At 41.6% G+C, this 17207-nt stretch overlaps 1 long non-coding RNA gene across 1 annotated transcript; it reads left to right on the top strand.

Annotated features, from left to right (window-relative positions):
• Nucleotides 1-3245: 3245 nt before the first annotated feature.
• On the top strand, nucleotides 3246-8436 carry LOC135964523 (uncharacterized). The gene is made up of 3 exons (XR_010577008.1): nucleotides 3246-3347; nucleotides 5109-5204; nucleotides 8121-8436. It is a non-coding gene; the product is annotated as an uncharacterized lncRNA (long non-coding RNA).
• Nucleotides 8437-17207: the final 8771 nt, after the last annotated feature.

Here is a 17207-nt window from a genome sequence, read left to right as displayed (position 1 = left end):
TGGTCCATTCTTAATGAAGCACTTAAAGCACAACCCCCAAAATATGATTCACAGCTAGGGTGAGCATATGTCCTGATTCATTCAGGAGAATCCTAGTTTGGATGAATTTTATAGTAGAACGCTAATGGAGACTTGCCTTAAAGGACTTAAATTATTTTAAAATACAAGACCTTTCCTCTATTTCACGGGTAGATAACTCTCAGTTCCAACTCTGAATCCCTAGAGATACTGTCTTGATTGATTTGGGGTAGGACTGAAATCTATGAGTCATCATAATTTTAAAAAATGTTCCTTAAAATTCTAATATATAGCCATAATTGAGAATGACCATACCAAAAATTCCAGCTATCAGACAACACTCAATAATGTGAAAACACTCCTCCTATGCACATATTCACAGATAGAGTTTGAATGCTTTCCATTGAGGGCAACAATGCCTTACAAATAAGGATTTTGTTTCGATATGATCATGATTTTTAGTTACTTGCTTTTTATTTATAAATTGCCACTGTTTAGCTCCAATATGAGTCACTTACTTTATTATTTCTACTTTGGTTATCCCTATGATGCCTAGTGATGTTGATTCACACCTATAATTTGACTCAAACTTTCCCAATAACCAAATGTTCAGACTGGGAGAAATTGATACCAATATACCCTAAAGGTATATATGAAACAGGATTTAGATTAAATAATTTACGTTGTAGTCAACATTCATTGAGCATATATTATGGTGCAGTCACTTTGCTAGGTATTAAGATAAAGAGATGCATGCAGTACAGTTTCTGCACTGTAGGAGGGGAAGACAGAAATGTGAACAATTCAGAAAAATAAAGTGCCGTAGATTTTACCATAAACGTAGGCACATTGTGCCAAGAGAATGGCGAGAGGTCTGTCAGGAAATGCCTGGCAAGGCCTCATGGATGAGGAAATACTGGGCTGAATCCTGGATGCTGTCCAGCTGCACGTGGGATAAAAGAAGGTCAGGGCAGAGTGCAGAGGAAAAAAAAATTCTGGGCCAAGGGAACAATGTGAGCAAGGGCACTTAGGACAGAAACAAGACTGACTTGGGATTGCTAAGGTTTGAATGTGTCCCCTCCAAAATTCAAGTATTGAAACTTAATGGCCAATGTGATGGTATTAAGAGGTAAGGCCTTGAAGAGGTGATTAGGCCATGATGGATCCTCTCTCGTGAATGGAATTAAGAACCTTATAAAAGAGACTTCATGCAGCATTTGGCTTTTTTGCGTTCTCACTTTTCACATTTGAAAACACAGCATTCCTTCCCTCTAAAAGATGTAGCATTCAGGCACCATCTTGGAAGCAGAGAGCAGCCCTCACAAAACATCAAGCCTGCCAGGACCTTGATCTTGGACTTCCCAGTCTCCAGAACTGTCAGAAATAAATTTCTGTGTTTTATGAATTACCAAGCCTTAGGTGTTTTGTTATAGAAGCACAAACAGACTAAGATAGAAACTGGTACCAAGAGTAGAATGTTGGTGTAACAAAGACCTAAAAATGTGGAAGTGGCTTTGGAGATGGATAACAGGTAGAGCCTAGAACTGTTTTCAAGTGAATGTTAGAAGAAGCCTGGATTACTGTGAACCCAGCATTAAGGATGATTCTGGGGGCTTAGAAGAGGAGAAATCTAGAGAAAGCCTTAGTCTTAGAGATTATCTAAGTGGCCATTACAGTGAAGACTATTTTGATAAGGTCTCCAACAGAAATGAGAAACAAGATGGTGGAAACTAGAGGAAAAGTCATTCTTGTTATAAAGTGGCAAACAACTTGCGGAATCATTCTGTGTCTTAGAACTTTGTGGATGGCAAAACTCGAATGATGAACTAGACATTTGGCAGAAGAGATCTCTAAACAGCAAAGTGTTTAGGGTGGTGCATGACTTTTCTTAACTACTGGTAGTAAAATGTAAGAAGAGAGATGATTTAAAGGCAGAATTTATAATTAACAGGGAAGCAGAACATAAACATTTGGAAAATTTTCTGTCTGATCATGGATAGAATAAAATGTGTTTCAGGGAGAAAACTAAGGGTGTGGCCAAGTGACTGATAAAGATACTGGTTTGGATAGAAGGAAGCCAGGTGCTATTCATCAAGACAATGGGAGAATGACCCTGAAGGCAATTTGGAAATCTTTAAGGCTGCTGTGATTATCACAGGTTCAGAGTGCCAGGGCCTTAAAGGCAAAAGGGTTTAGAGGGAGAGGCCCATAGGACCTCAGGACTGACTTCCCAAGGTCACTTCAAGTCTCTGCTCCCTCCATTCTGGTGCTCCTTGGCTACTCCATCTGTGCTTAAGTGGGTCTAGGTGCAGCTTGGGCTGCTGCTTCAGAGGACACGAGCAGTGAGCTTTGGTGGCATCCACATGGTGCTAGCTCTGCAGGTAAGCAGAGTAAGGAGCTGTGGCAGTATGGCTACCTCCACCTAGATTCTTAAGGATACCACACAGAAAGCCCCAACTAGGGCAATGCCCAGCAGAGCCATGTGAGTGGGGATGCCCCCAAGATTTCAGACTTATAGAGTCATCAGCATGCAACTCTATCCTGGAAGAACCGCAGACACTGGACTTCAACCCATGAGAGCTGCAGCGTGGACTGTGCCCAGCAGAGATATGGGGGTGGGGCCACCAGGGCATTCAGGGGCCTAACATTTACCCCAGTGTGTCCAGAAAGTGGGGCATGGTGTCAAACAAGATTATTCTCAAACCTCAATTCTTCATGTTTGCCCTATTTGATTTTAGATTTACTGGGAGCCTGTTACTTCTTTCTTCTTGCCTCTTTCTCCCTTTTGGAGTAGAAATATCTATTCTGTATATGTTCCACCACTGTGTTTTGGAAGCACATAACTTGTCGATTTTACCAGCTAACAGCTAGAAGAAAATTTGTTTCAGGATGAATCATACCCTGAGTCTCACATGTTTAGATGACACTTTGGACTTAGACTTTAATTTTTATGCTGAAATGAGTTAAGATTTTTGGGAGCTATTGGAATGGAATGAATATACTTTGTGTGTGAGAAGAACATGAATTTTGGGGGGCCATGGGAAGAATGCTATGGTTTGAAAGTTGTTCTCTCCAAAATCCATGTCACCAACGTGATAATATTCAGTAGTAAGGACTTCGAGAAGTTATTAGGCCAAGAGGGCTCCTCCTCCTTGAATGGGATTAAGGCTTTTACAAATGAGATTCATGCAGCATTTGGCTCATGCCCTACCACCTTCCTCCCCTCCAAAGGGTGCAGCAGCAAGGAGCCATCTTGGAAGCAGAGAGCAGCCCTCACCAGCGTGCAACCTTCTGGTGCCCTGATCTTCGAGTTCCCAGCCTCCAGAACAGTGAGAAAATACATTTCTGTCATTTATAAATTACCCAGTCTCAGGTATTTTGTTATAGCAGAGCAAACAAACTAAGACAGGAACATTAAAGGATAGTGAATATGTTATTTATTCACCATTGTTGCTACAGGCTTGGAGACCCACATATCTACTATTTACATTAACTTCTTTTATATATGTGCATGATGTTTGTTTCTTACCATCAATGTCTGTTATTTTACATACATCATTATTATTATTATTATTATTATTATTTAGACAGAGTCTTGCTCTGTTGCCCAGGCTGGAGTGCAGTGGCATGATCTCGGCTCACTGCAACCTCTGCCTCCCAGGTTCAAGCTGTTTTCCTGCCTCAGCCTCCTGAGTAGCTGGCTTGTGCCACCACACCTGGCTAATTTTGTATTTTTAGTAGAGACGGGGTTTCTCCATGTGGTCAGTCTGGTCTTGAAGTTCCGACCTCAGGCGATTTACCTGCCTCGGACTCCCAAAGTGCTGGGATTACAGGTGTGAGCCACCGTGCCCAGCCACATTGTATTTTTATTAAATAATTCAATAGTACTTTTTCTCTTTTCAGGACTTTTAGAACTAATATAAAGAGTGGAATCACTCATTGGCTCTATATCTTTTGAGGCTGGAAACAGCTAATTGTCCTTGATCCATTCTTGACCATGCATTCAAAGCATAAACCCCAACATACGCTTCATGGCTAGGGTTAACATATATCCTGGTTCATGCATGAGAATCCTAGTTTGGATGAAGATTTATGGTGGTATACTGGCAGAGAGTTGCCTTAATGGACTCTTAAGGGACTTAATGAACTAATATAAAAATGTAGAAAATATGGTTTCTAAAAGAAGGAAACCGAAAATTCCTACCATTTTCCCACAGAGACCAGTAGAAACTTTGTTCTTCACATGTTCTCTTGTGTTATATGCATCAAAGTTTTTGTTGACAATGATGTATCTTCAACTTTATTCTGGGCCATTAATAGTCTTCTACAGTCTCAGTTGTCCTTACTTTTTTATTATGTAAGCAATACATGTTCATTATTTTTAAAAATAGAAAATATAGATAACCATAAAGAAAATAATAAAAATTGCCCAGCATTTTATTATATATAATATAAATAAATATTATAATATATATAATATAGAACATAAATAAATATTATTTATTATTATTATTTTATTGCCTACCAGAAATAATATTTTGGGGTCCATTCTTCAAGATATTAAAAAATGCATATACAGTTTTATTACTTGTTTTTTAAACATGTTTTTATGTTAATATACCACAACCATATACATTTTCTAGAAAGCTATTGTTTAATATCATTTTTCCATTAATTAAAAAAATAGCCAATTGAATACCTTTTCTGTCCTGTTAACTCTGCTAGGTTTTTGCACTTGTTATTATGCTTTTTTTTTTTTCCCACAAAATTAGAATAAGGTTGGCATTATGGTCTCTGTTTCACAGATGAGGAATCTGAATCCTGAAAAAGTTCAGTGGTTTATCCAGGGTCTCACAACCCGTATATAACAAGTCAAGATTCAAACCCAGGTCCTTGTACACATACTTCATCTTCTTTTTCAAATAAGGACAGTGGAGTTAGTGAATGCACAACCCCAACGTACAGAGGCCTCTTACTGGCTAGGAGCTCACTCCTCCTTCCCTAAAAGACAGCAGAACAAACTGAGTCCAGGTTCTCTCTCTTTTGGTAGCTTCCCAAGAGGCTGATGTTTTCTTCTCCTTCCTTTACAGCTTTGCAAATATGTGCTTTTGACATCAGTGTACAGTTTGGCATCTGCTTTGGAAATATTCTTGCAAATAAGGCAGAAAAGACATCTTTTGTGAAAGGTAAACCACAGGTATAGTTTGGCTGCAGCAGTCAGGGGAATAAATACAAATAGAGAATAATGGCCTTGTCACTGATTTTCTGTCCTTAAGAGGAAGGTGTTCCTCTGGTCTCCGCAGGAGTAGCCATCCCTGCCTGGGTGAGTGCAGGATGCCTCTCCAAGGTGGCTGCACACAGCAGGTGAACTGCTCACTCGGAAAGGGTCAGGGGCGGACTGGATCTGCAACGTGCTGAGAATGCACCAGGTGGGTCCCTGAGCTAAAGGCTTGTCAACAGTACTTACCATAAAAACTCTTTTCGCTCAACTCATTCACATTTGTGATCATCTCACCCTGAAACATCCCCAGTTAGCCAACCTGCTCTCTCTCACCAACTTTCTTGCTTTACTCCTACTATTTCCTAAGGCAGTGGGCTGTTCCCTTAGACTCGAGGGGCAGGGGGACGAAGTTTAGAAACAAAGTAACATTTATTCTAATCTGAGAGTGTTTAATGGCAGATCAGTCTGTGGAAATAATTCTGCATATAAGGCAAAGAGGAGGGAAAGGAAGGCACTGACATATATTAACCACTGAGATAAGTGGGATGCTTTCACATCCATCGTGTTGGAGAATGTCCACAGCATCCTCAGGTGGTAGGAATCGCTGGTCCCAATTCACAGACTAGGAGAATGAGGTGCAGATGGATTGGCTTGTCCCAAAGTTGGTAAGTGGCAGAGCAGTATTTTAATTCAGACTCTTTATGATTCCAAAGCCTGTCCCCAGATATTTCTGTTGGAAAACACTCAGAAGACAGACATTAATATTTAAGAAACACATTTTCATTATCTATTTACATTCTTAATGTGACAGAAAGCAGAACAGAGGGATAAGAAAAAAACAAACAAGGGTTTATTGGTCTGTTGAGCAGATCAACAACTCATTTTTGTTTTGTTTCATTATTTGAGCTGGCTTTTGTCACGCAATAGAATTTTTTAATCACTTTATCGAGGTATAGTTGATATACAATAGGACTGCACATGTTTAATGTATACAATTTGACAATTCAATAACTTTGATGTATCTAATCTGTATGATGCCATAATCAAGGTAATAGATGTATCCATCACCTTCAGAAGTTTCCTTCTGTCTCTTTCTGGGCTTTGTTTGTTGTCATTTTCTTGTTCTTTTTTTTGAGATAATAACCCTGAGATCTACCTTCTTAACCAATTTTGAAATGTGCAATACCATATTGTTTACCATAGACATAATGTTGTACAGCAGGTTGCTAGAACTTTTCTATCTTGCACAACCGAGACTTTTTGCCCATTGAATAACATCTCTCCACTCCCCTCTCCCTCTAGCTCCTGGCAACCACCACTCTATTCTCTGCTCCTATCAGTTTGAATCTTTTAGTGTTTGTATATAAGTAGAAGCATTCAGTATTTGTCCTTCTGGCTTATTTCACTGAGTATAATGCCCTCCATATTTTAATAGTCCTTCAAAGTCCCAACTTCCTGGATGTGTCTTTGCAGGTGACCACAAGGAGGTGCCCAAGAGCAGCACGCCTGTTTTCCCAGGAATTTTAATCTCTGTCATTAACAAATAAAAACCTCACTGAGTTGCTGTTTGTTTCAAGTTGGTATCTGGGACTTTCCATGGACTAGCACTTCTTAAATTGCTGGGTTATTAGTGTAGCATTAGGAGTTAAAGGTTCAGGAATGGGGAATTTTAAGGGGATCGCATACAATTGAAAAGCCTAATGCGGTATCTAGGACACAGCAGGACCTCCATAAATGTGTCTTTTCCTTTTCTTCTTCTTTCTTCTTCCCTGCGCCTCTCTGCCTTCACCCCACTATTTCTCACTCACTGTCTTTTCCTATCGTTTCTTTCCATTGAGACATAAATTTCAGAGTAAAGGAAATTCCACCAGTCAACCAAGGACTAAACCATGTTCCATGCCTCTGGGGTAGCACACACACAGCCCAGACTAGTCTTTTTAGGAAGCTTGTGCCGCATCCTGAAGGAAAAAGAAGTAGACTTCAGTGTTAGATTTCAGTTCAAATCCCAGCCCAACACAAAGTCATCAGCTGTGTGGCAAAGGCATTTTTGCACACCCTCCCTGATCGTCAGTCTCCTTTTTTTTTTTTTTTTTTTACAAAGCAAGGGCAATCTCTGCCTCATAGGAGGACTGCAAGATTTTCATGAGGAAACATGGGAAAGCACCCCCAATAGTCCTTTGCATCTTGTAAGCGTTGATACACTCTCTAGTTAAAACAAAAATTTTAAAGCCCTCCACTGGCCTTTAGAGAGGAGGCTTAAGGGTGAGAAGCAAAAACTTGACCCCTTAGTAATGCTCAACTCCGGTGGACCTACGTTTCCCGGAGGGATGGCCCAGCCTGCACAGGATGCCTTGCTCTGTGGGGCGGGCCCCTCAGGCTCAGAGAGAACAAGTCCCACGGGGCTCAGAGATGGAGAGGGGAGAGCGTGCACATCCACTCTGTTTGCCTTTGGGGCCACAGACTTGCCCCTGCTTCCCACGGAAATTCATTTATGCGAAAATCTCCTGGTTGGACTGATAGAGCATAAGGGGCTTAACTTTATATAAATATGTAGAACGTGTGTGTGTGCGTGTATGCAAGGGCAGGGGACAGGCGAGAGACTTCTTTTCCTCTCTATTGGATAAATCATGAACTATAAATAAGTAATTTAACAGAAAGTTCCCCCAAATCATGCCCTTCTAAGCCTGAGTGTGTGTGTGCAGAATCACATTGGAAATGAAGAAGATGGTAATTCCAGTATCAGGGTAGCCAGAACAGAAAACATGTAAAGTTTGTGGATGATCTTGGGGGGATAGTAAGTTTGGTTTATGCCTAATGCCTACCAAAACATAGATGCTTAATAGCTTAGCTGGGTGACTATGTTGAATTGTCCTTGTCACAGGGTCTTTGATGGAGCCCGAATTTGCTGCAAAAATACGAAGAGCTAGACTTGGCAATCCAGACCTGGGAGTCAGCTCCATAAGGGTTACTTCACTGCAGCCTGCAGGTCAGTGGCTTCCCACACAGGAACACATTGCTATGACAAGCCAGGCTTGTTCCCAGCTTGGACTCATGCCAACCATACCCTTTGCCTGGAATGTCTTACCTCAGGTCTAGGGACCAACTTCTGTAGCTAATTCAGTTCTCAGATTAAATGTCACCTCCTTAGACTGCCGTTCCCTGATTGTTCATTCTAGAGTGGTCCAATGCAGCCTCTCCATCACATCCCTCTTTGATTTTCTGTAGAACATGTACCATGCCCTGAGATTTTCTTGTTTATTTGCTTAGTGCTTATGTCCCCTTCACTAGAATTTAAGCTCAATGAGAACAGCAGCTTTGTCTTTCCATTTCTCTCATTAGCTCCTGGCACAGCGTCCTGTAGTAATAGAATAACAGGAACTCAACAAATATTTGCAGAATGTTGAAGGAAGATATTATACTTTCTTGCACCATAAAGACCAAAGTGCTCTACCTAACTTTTAAAGAGGAAATGGTAGCCACTTAAAAACAAAAAAGCAACCAAAAAAAGCAACTGAATAAAAGCATATACTTTAAAAATCTTGCTTGTGTTTTAACTTTTTGCAAAAGGAGACATAATTAAAGTGTTTCAGTCTCCCCCTGGACCTCTGACAGCAAAATTAGCATGAAGGAGAACAGTACGTAATAGAAAGTGAAGGTAAGCATTAAACCGTTGTTTGTCTCATGCAAATTGCACAATCTAATTCTGATTCATGATGGAGGAAAAAAAAACACCCTCTTTTCTTCTGAACTCAGAAGTGATCAATGTCAGCTGAAATGCTTCAGAAATGCCTTAACTTTGGGTATGGACTTTATGTAAAGGAGTATTTATTGGACACTTTTGAAATGCTGTCAACTACCCTGGCACTGGGGTAACAATGATGAAAAGGCCAAGTCCTCTCTCTCCCTCTCCCAAGGAGTTCACAGTCTATAGGGTGGTAGAGATAAGCAACACAACAGTGTGAGAAGTGGTATAAATATGGGGTGTCGCAAAAGCTCTAGGGATGTGCCGGTGGCTTCATGAAAAATGTGGCTTTGCAGTAATGAAGTTGAAGACAATTTAACAGTCTTCAGAGATGTGCCCTAATAGTAACAGCAGCTGATGGATAAATAAGAAATGTGCAGAAATCAAGTTTAACAATGGACTTTCAGCAGGTGTGATGAGTCAGTCGATCACCAGGCTGTTACTGAGTGCTGCCCCTGTACCAGAACTCTCTGGGTGCTGTGTGTTCATCTTTCAAGATGCTCACAGCGTACCGTCCTGCTGGGTCAGTGGAGGCATCCAAAATGCACAGAAGATTGCTTCCGGCCGGGCGCGGTGGCTCAAGCCTGTAATCCCAGCACTTTGGGAGGCCGAGACGGGCGGATCACGAGGTCAGGAGATCGAGACCATCCTGGCTAACACGGTGAAACCCTGTCTCTACTAAAAAACACAAAAAACTAGCCGGGCGCGGTGGCGGGCACCTGTAGTCCCAGCTACTCGGGAGGCTGAGGCTGGAGAATGGCGTGAACCCGGGAGGCGGAGCTTGCAGTGAGCTGAGATCCAGCCACTGCACTCCAGCCTGGGCGACAGAGCGAGACTCCGTCTCAAAAAAAAAAAAAAAAAAAAAGATTGCTTCCTTTCTTCACCGGGCTTTGGATCTCAGTAGTCCACAAGAAGAGTGTCTGTTGGCACTGTCAAAGCAATCAGTGTGCCTTTATTTTACCCCACTGGCATGCAGACCTTCTGACCAGACCCTCAAAGGAGGTTGAAATGGAAAGGGAGTCTGTCAGATAAACTCAAAGGCCATCTGTAGGCTCTGGGAATTTACTCCAGATCCTTTGGGAAAATGTATGTCCTCACTCTTGTTGCTGTTGCAGCAGATATCTTCCCTTCTGAAAAGCTATTCATCTCTTTCTGTTTTGTATGCATCTCCTGGATCGGGCCCAGTTCTGCTGAGATGGGTGGGGTAATTTGATTTATGACAGCAGAGAAATAGGCTTTCAGTTATTTTTTGAGTCAGAAACATCTTAGAACACCAAAATAAATGGTGACAGGAAGTACAGTCCATGCCAAATGCCCTGCATCGTGTTGAGTTAGGGTGTCAGATTTAAAGAGAATGTTGATAGCATTTACTCATTAAGAAGTTTGCTGCTTCCTTGCTCAGGAAAGCATGAGATTGAATCCTCCAAAACGTTTACCCTCTTCCCCATTCTGGTGTCTTTGCTCAAACCTGGCTGCTTCTTGAATTTCTTCTTCCTGTCACTACGGTTTCGATTCAAGTGATTTCAGGGAGAATGACGTAGCCGGGATAATGCTGCAGTTTCTTCCTCTGCACAGCCTAGCTACTGGTCACTGCAGCTCTTCCTAGTAGTGCCTGGTTGGGTGTGTGAGTGGGGGTGATGGTGAGAGCAAGGCCACTGACACCCCTAGTAGGGATGGGGGAAGCAGACAGCTGAGCTGACTGGAAGACTCCAGCTGGCACACTGCCATCACACATACACCTAGCGGCGAGTACACACCATCCCTGCCTCTGTAAGTCCCTGGAAGGCTATCTGATTGTAGTTCATCCAGTAACCCAAAGACAGAGCTCTACGTTCCCGGGGTTAGCAGTGACGGAGATGAAAACCAACATTTCCTGTGTACTTACAAGCAGAAAATATTAAGAATGCCTTGCCCCAACAAGCAGAAAATATCAATGAATTCAGTGAGGGTTTAAATATAGTGCCTAACCTTATTAAGAAGAGATTGGAGATATTTGGGCCATGTCACCAAAGCTTTTAAATCAACATTATGGGAAGTAACTCCCACAGATCTTGCCAAAGACAGATATATGGGTTGCAGTTTTGATATATAGTGTGGCATTTGAGAATGTACTTATATCTAATGGGTCCCAGAGTGTTAATTACTTTTTTAGTTAGAGTGAATTATTACACATATTTAAATGAAACGATGAAGACAACAGCAGTAGAAATAGTAAAGAACCACAACTTTTCCCTTCCATATACACCTTGCTTCAACCACCACCATCACCATCACAACCACAGATAACTGGCATAACTGGCACCGTCATAGACCCAACACCAGGAAGTCTATTTATAGGCATGATCTCATTTAACTATTACAGAAAAACCTACACAGAAAATATCATTATCATTTCCATTCTACAGGTGGAAAAAGTTGAGTTTTTGAAAGGTTGTAAACTGACCCATGGTCCCGTAGTTGACAAAGTGCAGAGTCTATCTTAACAAGCTTTGCAATTTCAAAGACCTTGCTCTCTGACATAATACAGCTTTCTCTTAATGAGAAGTGGCTACGAGAAGAGGGATGTCCCACTTTCCCTCCAGTATGTATTTCCCAGGCTTTAGTTTGACCTCTCATCGGGATCATGCGTTTCCAACTTTCAACTAATGGTTTATTCTTATATGTATCATCTGGCCTTTCTTAAAACATAAACCCACCCACAAAACGAATGCCACTAAATAAATACCAGATCAAGATAGTATCTTTAAGTTTTGCCTTTAAAAAATTCCTTCCAAAAGAATGATAAATTACACTGCTTGGTGTAATGCTAACTTCCTCCCCTTCAGTTACTTGCTTATGTGATCCTCTCCTTCTCTGTTCCTGTCCTTTCTGTAAACCCTGATGAGGTTGACTTGAAACCTGGCAATTTGGAGGCTTTTTCACTTCTTCCTTAGGAACAGCTAGCAGTGATTTATTTCCTACCTGTGAGCTGTATAGACCACACCTCTCCCTCGCAGCCTTAAGAGCAAGGAGTCAGTCTTGTCTTAGGCCCAGACATGTTTTCCTAATTTGCTGATGGACTCAGTCAGTTTCCTGCTGGCCTCTGGCTCTTTCCTGCCAGCATTATCTGCATTGGGGTTTGCCAGATGCTTCCACTGGGCCTTGTTTATCCAGGTTAAATTGTTAATGCGGTTGCACCTCTGTTCTTCCCACCAGACTATGATTCCATGGCAGGGACAAATTTGTAGTTACTTTTGTAGTTCTGGTGCCTGGGGTGGGCCAGGTATGGTGGGTAGGACTGCTGTATAAAACGGAAGGAAGGAAGGAAGGAAGGAAGGAAGGGAGGGAGGGAGGGAGGGAGGGAAAGGAGAAAGAAGGAAAGAAGGAAGATGGGGATGGAGGAAGAAAGGAAGACATGGAGTTATTGTTATTGTCATTGAGTTTCTCTTTGTATGATTTACTTTCTGGTGAAGTTACTTGAACCAGAGAGAGAATAGAGAAGAGGGGGCTGAAATTCTCCATCTGACCTCTTGGACTTCTCCAAAAGATGGGATTTAATGGGAAGTTAAGAGCACCAATTCAGAAATGAGATTGTTGGGGTTCAGAATTGCAGGTCTGCAACTCACTACTTGGATGACCATGGGCAAGTTTCTTAACCTCTCTGTTCCTCAGTTCCCTCTTCTGCAAAAATGGAGAGAATGAAAGTATCTGTTCCACAGGAGTTTAGTGAGGAATATGTGAGTAAACATATAAATGACTGGGAGAAGTGCCAACACATAGAAACAATGAGTTTACAATTATTGTTGTTATGAGAAAGCATTTAGCTGTAAAAATATAGGGACTTGTCTCAAGGAAAAGTATCCATTCATTTGTTCTCTAAACATTCATTAGACACGAATTTCTCCCATGCATTGTGCTTGGTGTTAGGGAAGAGGCCTAATTAAGACAGGGATGCTATAAAGTTTGTATCGTTAATTAGGCATCAAATAATTTCTGCAAAGGAAAAGAGCAGAGCATTTGGAGGAGGAAGAAGGTGGAGGTGGGACAGGTGAGGTTGCCTACTCTGGGGGCGGGGGAGAGAAGTCTGCTCTGGGGTCGGCCAATAAGCAGAGCAGAGCTGGTGACACTCCTGGCTTCAAGGCCCACATGTGCTGCCTAGACCTGGCCAACTCTTTCATTTCTGCTCCAGAGCCACTGGGGGCACTTCAAAGATCAGCAGCTCTGAGCATGGGGAGGTGGTGCTGTTGGACATCATTACCAGACTTTCCAAATGCCTATTCCAAACTGTACAGTGCAGAGGTTCTCCAAGGCAGCGCCGTCGGTAGGAGATATTAGCAGGCATGGAACAGGGCTAAGGTCGGTGCCAGTGGAGCTGAACCAGTCATCTGGGAACACTAGCGGGGCGTTCCCTGGAGATGCCAGGGGATGAAACCCTGCCTTGGTTGGGGAAAGTTTGGAGCTGATTCCATTTGGACATCCATGTTGCATATCCTTACTCGCATGCACTTAAAGCTTGTGGATGTCCAGGGCCGTTTGGGTTACACAAATAAATAAGCATTGTGCAGTTTTTCTGTTGACTGTGGCCATTTTCATAAAAGCTTCAATTTCTTCCATGTATGCCTAAAATCTATAGAGAATTAAAGTATAAACCAGTCCTTGGGCCCTTTCCCATTTGTTTTTTACTCGAAGTGTGTGACATCTGATAATCGTCTTTTTTTCTTCAGTGTATTATTAAGAATTGATTTCTGTGTTTCTCATTTTTAGCATGTATTTTGTGTTTCTGGCCTAAAATTGTTATGATACTACATATTTCTTGAGAAGGATTCATTTTTAAATCTTTTTAGCCTCTGGAAATATGAGACCTCTTTGGTATTTTGGGGTCTTTATATGAACAAGATGTCAAATTCTTGATTTCGTTATATCATTGAAGGCCTGGGAATGGCTGGCTTTGTGAGCAATAATAAAGATCTGGTTTTCTTTAGAAAGGAAAGACAGAAGAAACAGAAATTATTCTTATACATTTTTACATGAGACTTCTGATTTCTTCCCTTTTGAAATTTACCAGATATTCTCTGCAAGAATGTGCTCTATTTATGAGAACGGGGCTGATGAACTTGGAGAGAGAATATTACCTTATTTACAGAAGTCAGCTCTGATTGTATCAATTTTACTGATGTGTGTGTGTATATATATATCATATTTAATGATGTTTCATATAATATATATTATTGCAGGAAGCAAATTTTCTAATTTTATTTACTATGTATAAAAACTATTGAATACTATAGTGTATAATAAAATATAGTATATCATATAATATATGTCAACATTTTTACAATGTATATTTACTATGTTATTCTATATATAGTATATATAAATTGGCTATATATGTTATTTATTATATACAAAAATATAATATTTAACATATATAATACTTCTTACATATTAAATAAAATTGGGGGGCATTATTCCTGGAGAAGAACATTTAAATCACTAGCCAGATACTGTGATTAATTAGTGATTTTCCTCTTGCCCTTAATCCTGAACAGTTACTATGTGTGTTCCTGTGAAAATGGCCAAGTCATGGACTATTAATACAGGCAAATAAAATGACTTGTGGAAAAGGTGCATTTAAGGAATACTGTTTCTGGAGCAATACAAGCTGATGCAAGCAGAGTTAACGTTCAGGGTTGTCCTCAAATACCAGGTGACATGACCTGACCATGCCCTCCCACCTTCTCACCCGGGATGTCCACCGGCTGGTAACCTGCTCTCCCCATGAGCTCTTCTGCCTCTTGCTAGCTGCACCTGACGGGAGGATCCCCTGCCCCCAAGCAGCCCCTCTGTGAAGCCAACATTTTAGAAAGATCAGAAATGACCCTCATAAGACAACGGCTCAGATGCTGCACAGTCTTTCAAGGCGAATGGCAGGTGTGTCTTCTACGTAAACATTCCCATTCCCCCTAACTAGGTGTGTCTTCCTTGTGTCCTAGCCCTGTGTCAGGTTACTTTTATTTTTCTCATGGCACTTAGGATTGGTGAGGTTTTGGAGAGCAGAAAATTAATTATCTTTGAAAAGTCCTTCCTCACCACCTACCTGCCATGCCCTACGAGATAATAAAGAAGTGGTTTTGAATGAATTAATGGAACAAAGTGTCAAGTAGGATCTGTGTTTTGTTTTGTTTGGTTTGGTTTGGTTTGATTTCTTAATCATGCATTACCTGAGCACCACTTTGGTGGATAAAAGTTCTCTTTGTCAAGGGGACAAGCCACAATACTGGGAACTGATCTTGTAATTTGATGCCGATTTTTCTCTCTGAAGGATGCTATTATCATTGATGTTTATTCTTCTTCCTCCTTCTTCTCCCCATCCTTGTTCTTCCTTTTCTCTCTCCCTCTCTCTCTCCTCTCTTTTTCTCTCTCCATTCTTCTCTCCCTTCCTCTCAGGTTGCCAGATAAAATTCAGGACCTTCAATTACATTTTAATTTCAGATAAACAATGAATAATTTCTCAGTATAAACATGTACCAAATATTGCACAGGACATATGTATACTAAAAAATATTCATTGTTTAATGAAAATTAAATTTAACTACGTATTCTTTATTTTTACTTGCTAAATCTGGCAACCCTACCTCTTTCAGCTTTTTTCAGTACCTTAAATAATAGAAAAAAATGACTCTATGGAAACCTTCTAGTCTTTGGCCCTATTATCAAAGTCCCAAATCTACCATATTCTTCAAAGTTCCTGAGAAAAGAAGGCACACATTGTAAATAAAACTGGGCAATGGAATCAGAGGTCTTCTATTTCTAACATCAGGAACATAACATGCACACCACACTCTTTTTTTTCTTTGTATTTTAACAGGGAGAATTACGCGCTGAAGGAGAAGCAAGGTAGCATTAACTTTCCTAAGAAGGACTGTGTGGCACCCAGTTTAGAAAAATAGTCAGTAAGAGAAATTCAACAGGGAGACATTTTTCTTGCCGTTGATTATTCTCAGGCACACTGTGGACGGCACCCAGGAGAATTTGGAAGATTTAGAGTTACTCTACAAGGGCCGTCTTGAGGATAGTATTTAACCTTTCTTCTTTTGTTCCCATTGCAAGGACAGCTTCATCTTTTAAAACTATGTTTAATTTTTCTAATTTTCAGAGACAGGGTCTTGCTCTGTCACCCAGGCTGGAGTGCAGTGATCATAGCTCACTGTAACCTTGAACTCCTTGGCTCAAGTGATTCTCCCACCTCAGCCTCCCAAGTACTGGGACTATAGGTGCGCGCCATCACACCCAACTTAAATTCTCCTTTGTAGACACAGGTTCTCGCGGTGTTGCTCAGGCTGGTCTCAAATCCCCTGGCCTCAAGAGATCCTCCGGTCTCCACCTCCCAAAGTGCTGGAATTACAAGCATGAGCCACCACACCGGCCAGCCTTATCTTAATATGAGAAAAACTGAAGCTCTAACAGTGCCATGTTTTCAATTTGTCATGTTGGTTTTTAAAAGGCATGCATTTCTAGAATGCTGTCTTTCACTTTGGGCAGATAGAGTACCGCATTTAAGCTTTTCATCCAGCAAAGAGAACAGAAAGGAGGCTTCCCTGGAGCCAGAAGCCCAGAGTTCCAGCTCAGCAGTGCTGCTAACTGGTTATGAGATCTTAAATGTACCAGGCAGTGTCTCTGATCCCTACAAGGGAGTCAGTATGAGATCTCTCAGATCTTTTCTTGTTCACAGTCCTATGATTTCCAGAATGATTCAGAAACATTCACGGCATGTCTCCTTCATGAAATACTCCCTTCCACATTGCTGGGGTTCCTGGCTGCTTTCCTATCTCATCTGCGTCCCTCCCCTTTGCTCTGCATATTCAACAGTAGGGAAAAGTTCTGTGGAAAGCCCCTGAAATAGCAACAGCCGAGGAGCCGACATGGAGTCCGCTTGGCTCCACTGGGCCCAGACCCTGCCAAATACTTGTCATCAAGTCACCAGTCGTACATGGGAAGGGACCAGTGCTCGGTGGCTGTGGCTTAGACTTGTGACTGGTGTTGCTAGCCTCCTCAGAGAACCAGTGCCAATGAGGAAGTTGCTCCGAGAGCCCCTAGGAAACCAAAATACCAGCTAAAGCAAAAAGGCTGTCCTGGCCAGCAGCTGATTAACCGCTTGTGTTCTGGCTGGGGTGCGGGTTTAAGTGTGCGTGGCGGTGCCCTCTCCATCCTGATTCCCAGAGCCCTCCAGCTCCCATGGCAACTCTC

This window comes from Macaca fascicularis, chromosome 8 (assembly GCF_037993035.2).
Source record: "Macaca fascicularis isolate 582-1 chromosome 8, T2T-MFA8v1.1".
In the NCBI taxonomy this organism is placed as follows: Eukaryota; Metazoa; Chordata; class Mammalia; order Primates; family Cercopithecidae; genus Macaca; species Macaca fascicularis.
Note: the sequence above shows the minus strand (reverse complement) of the source record. Positions and strands in the feature narration are given on the sequence as shown.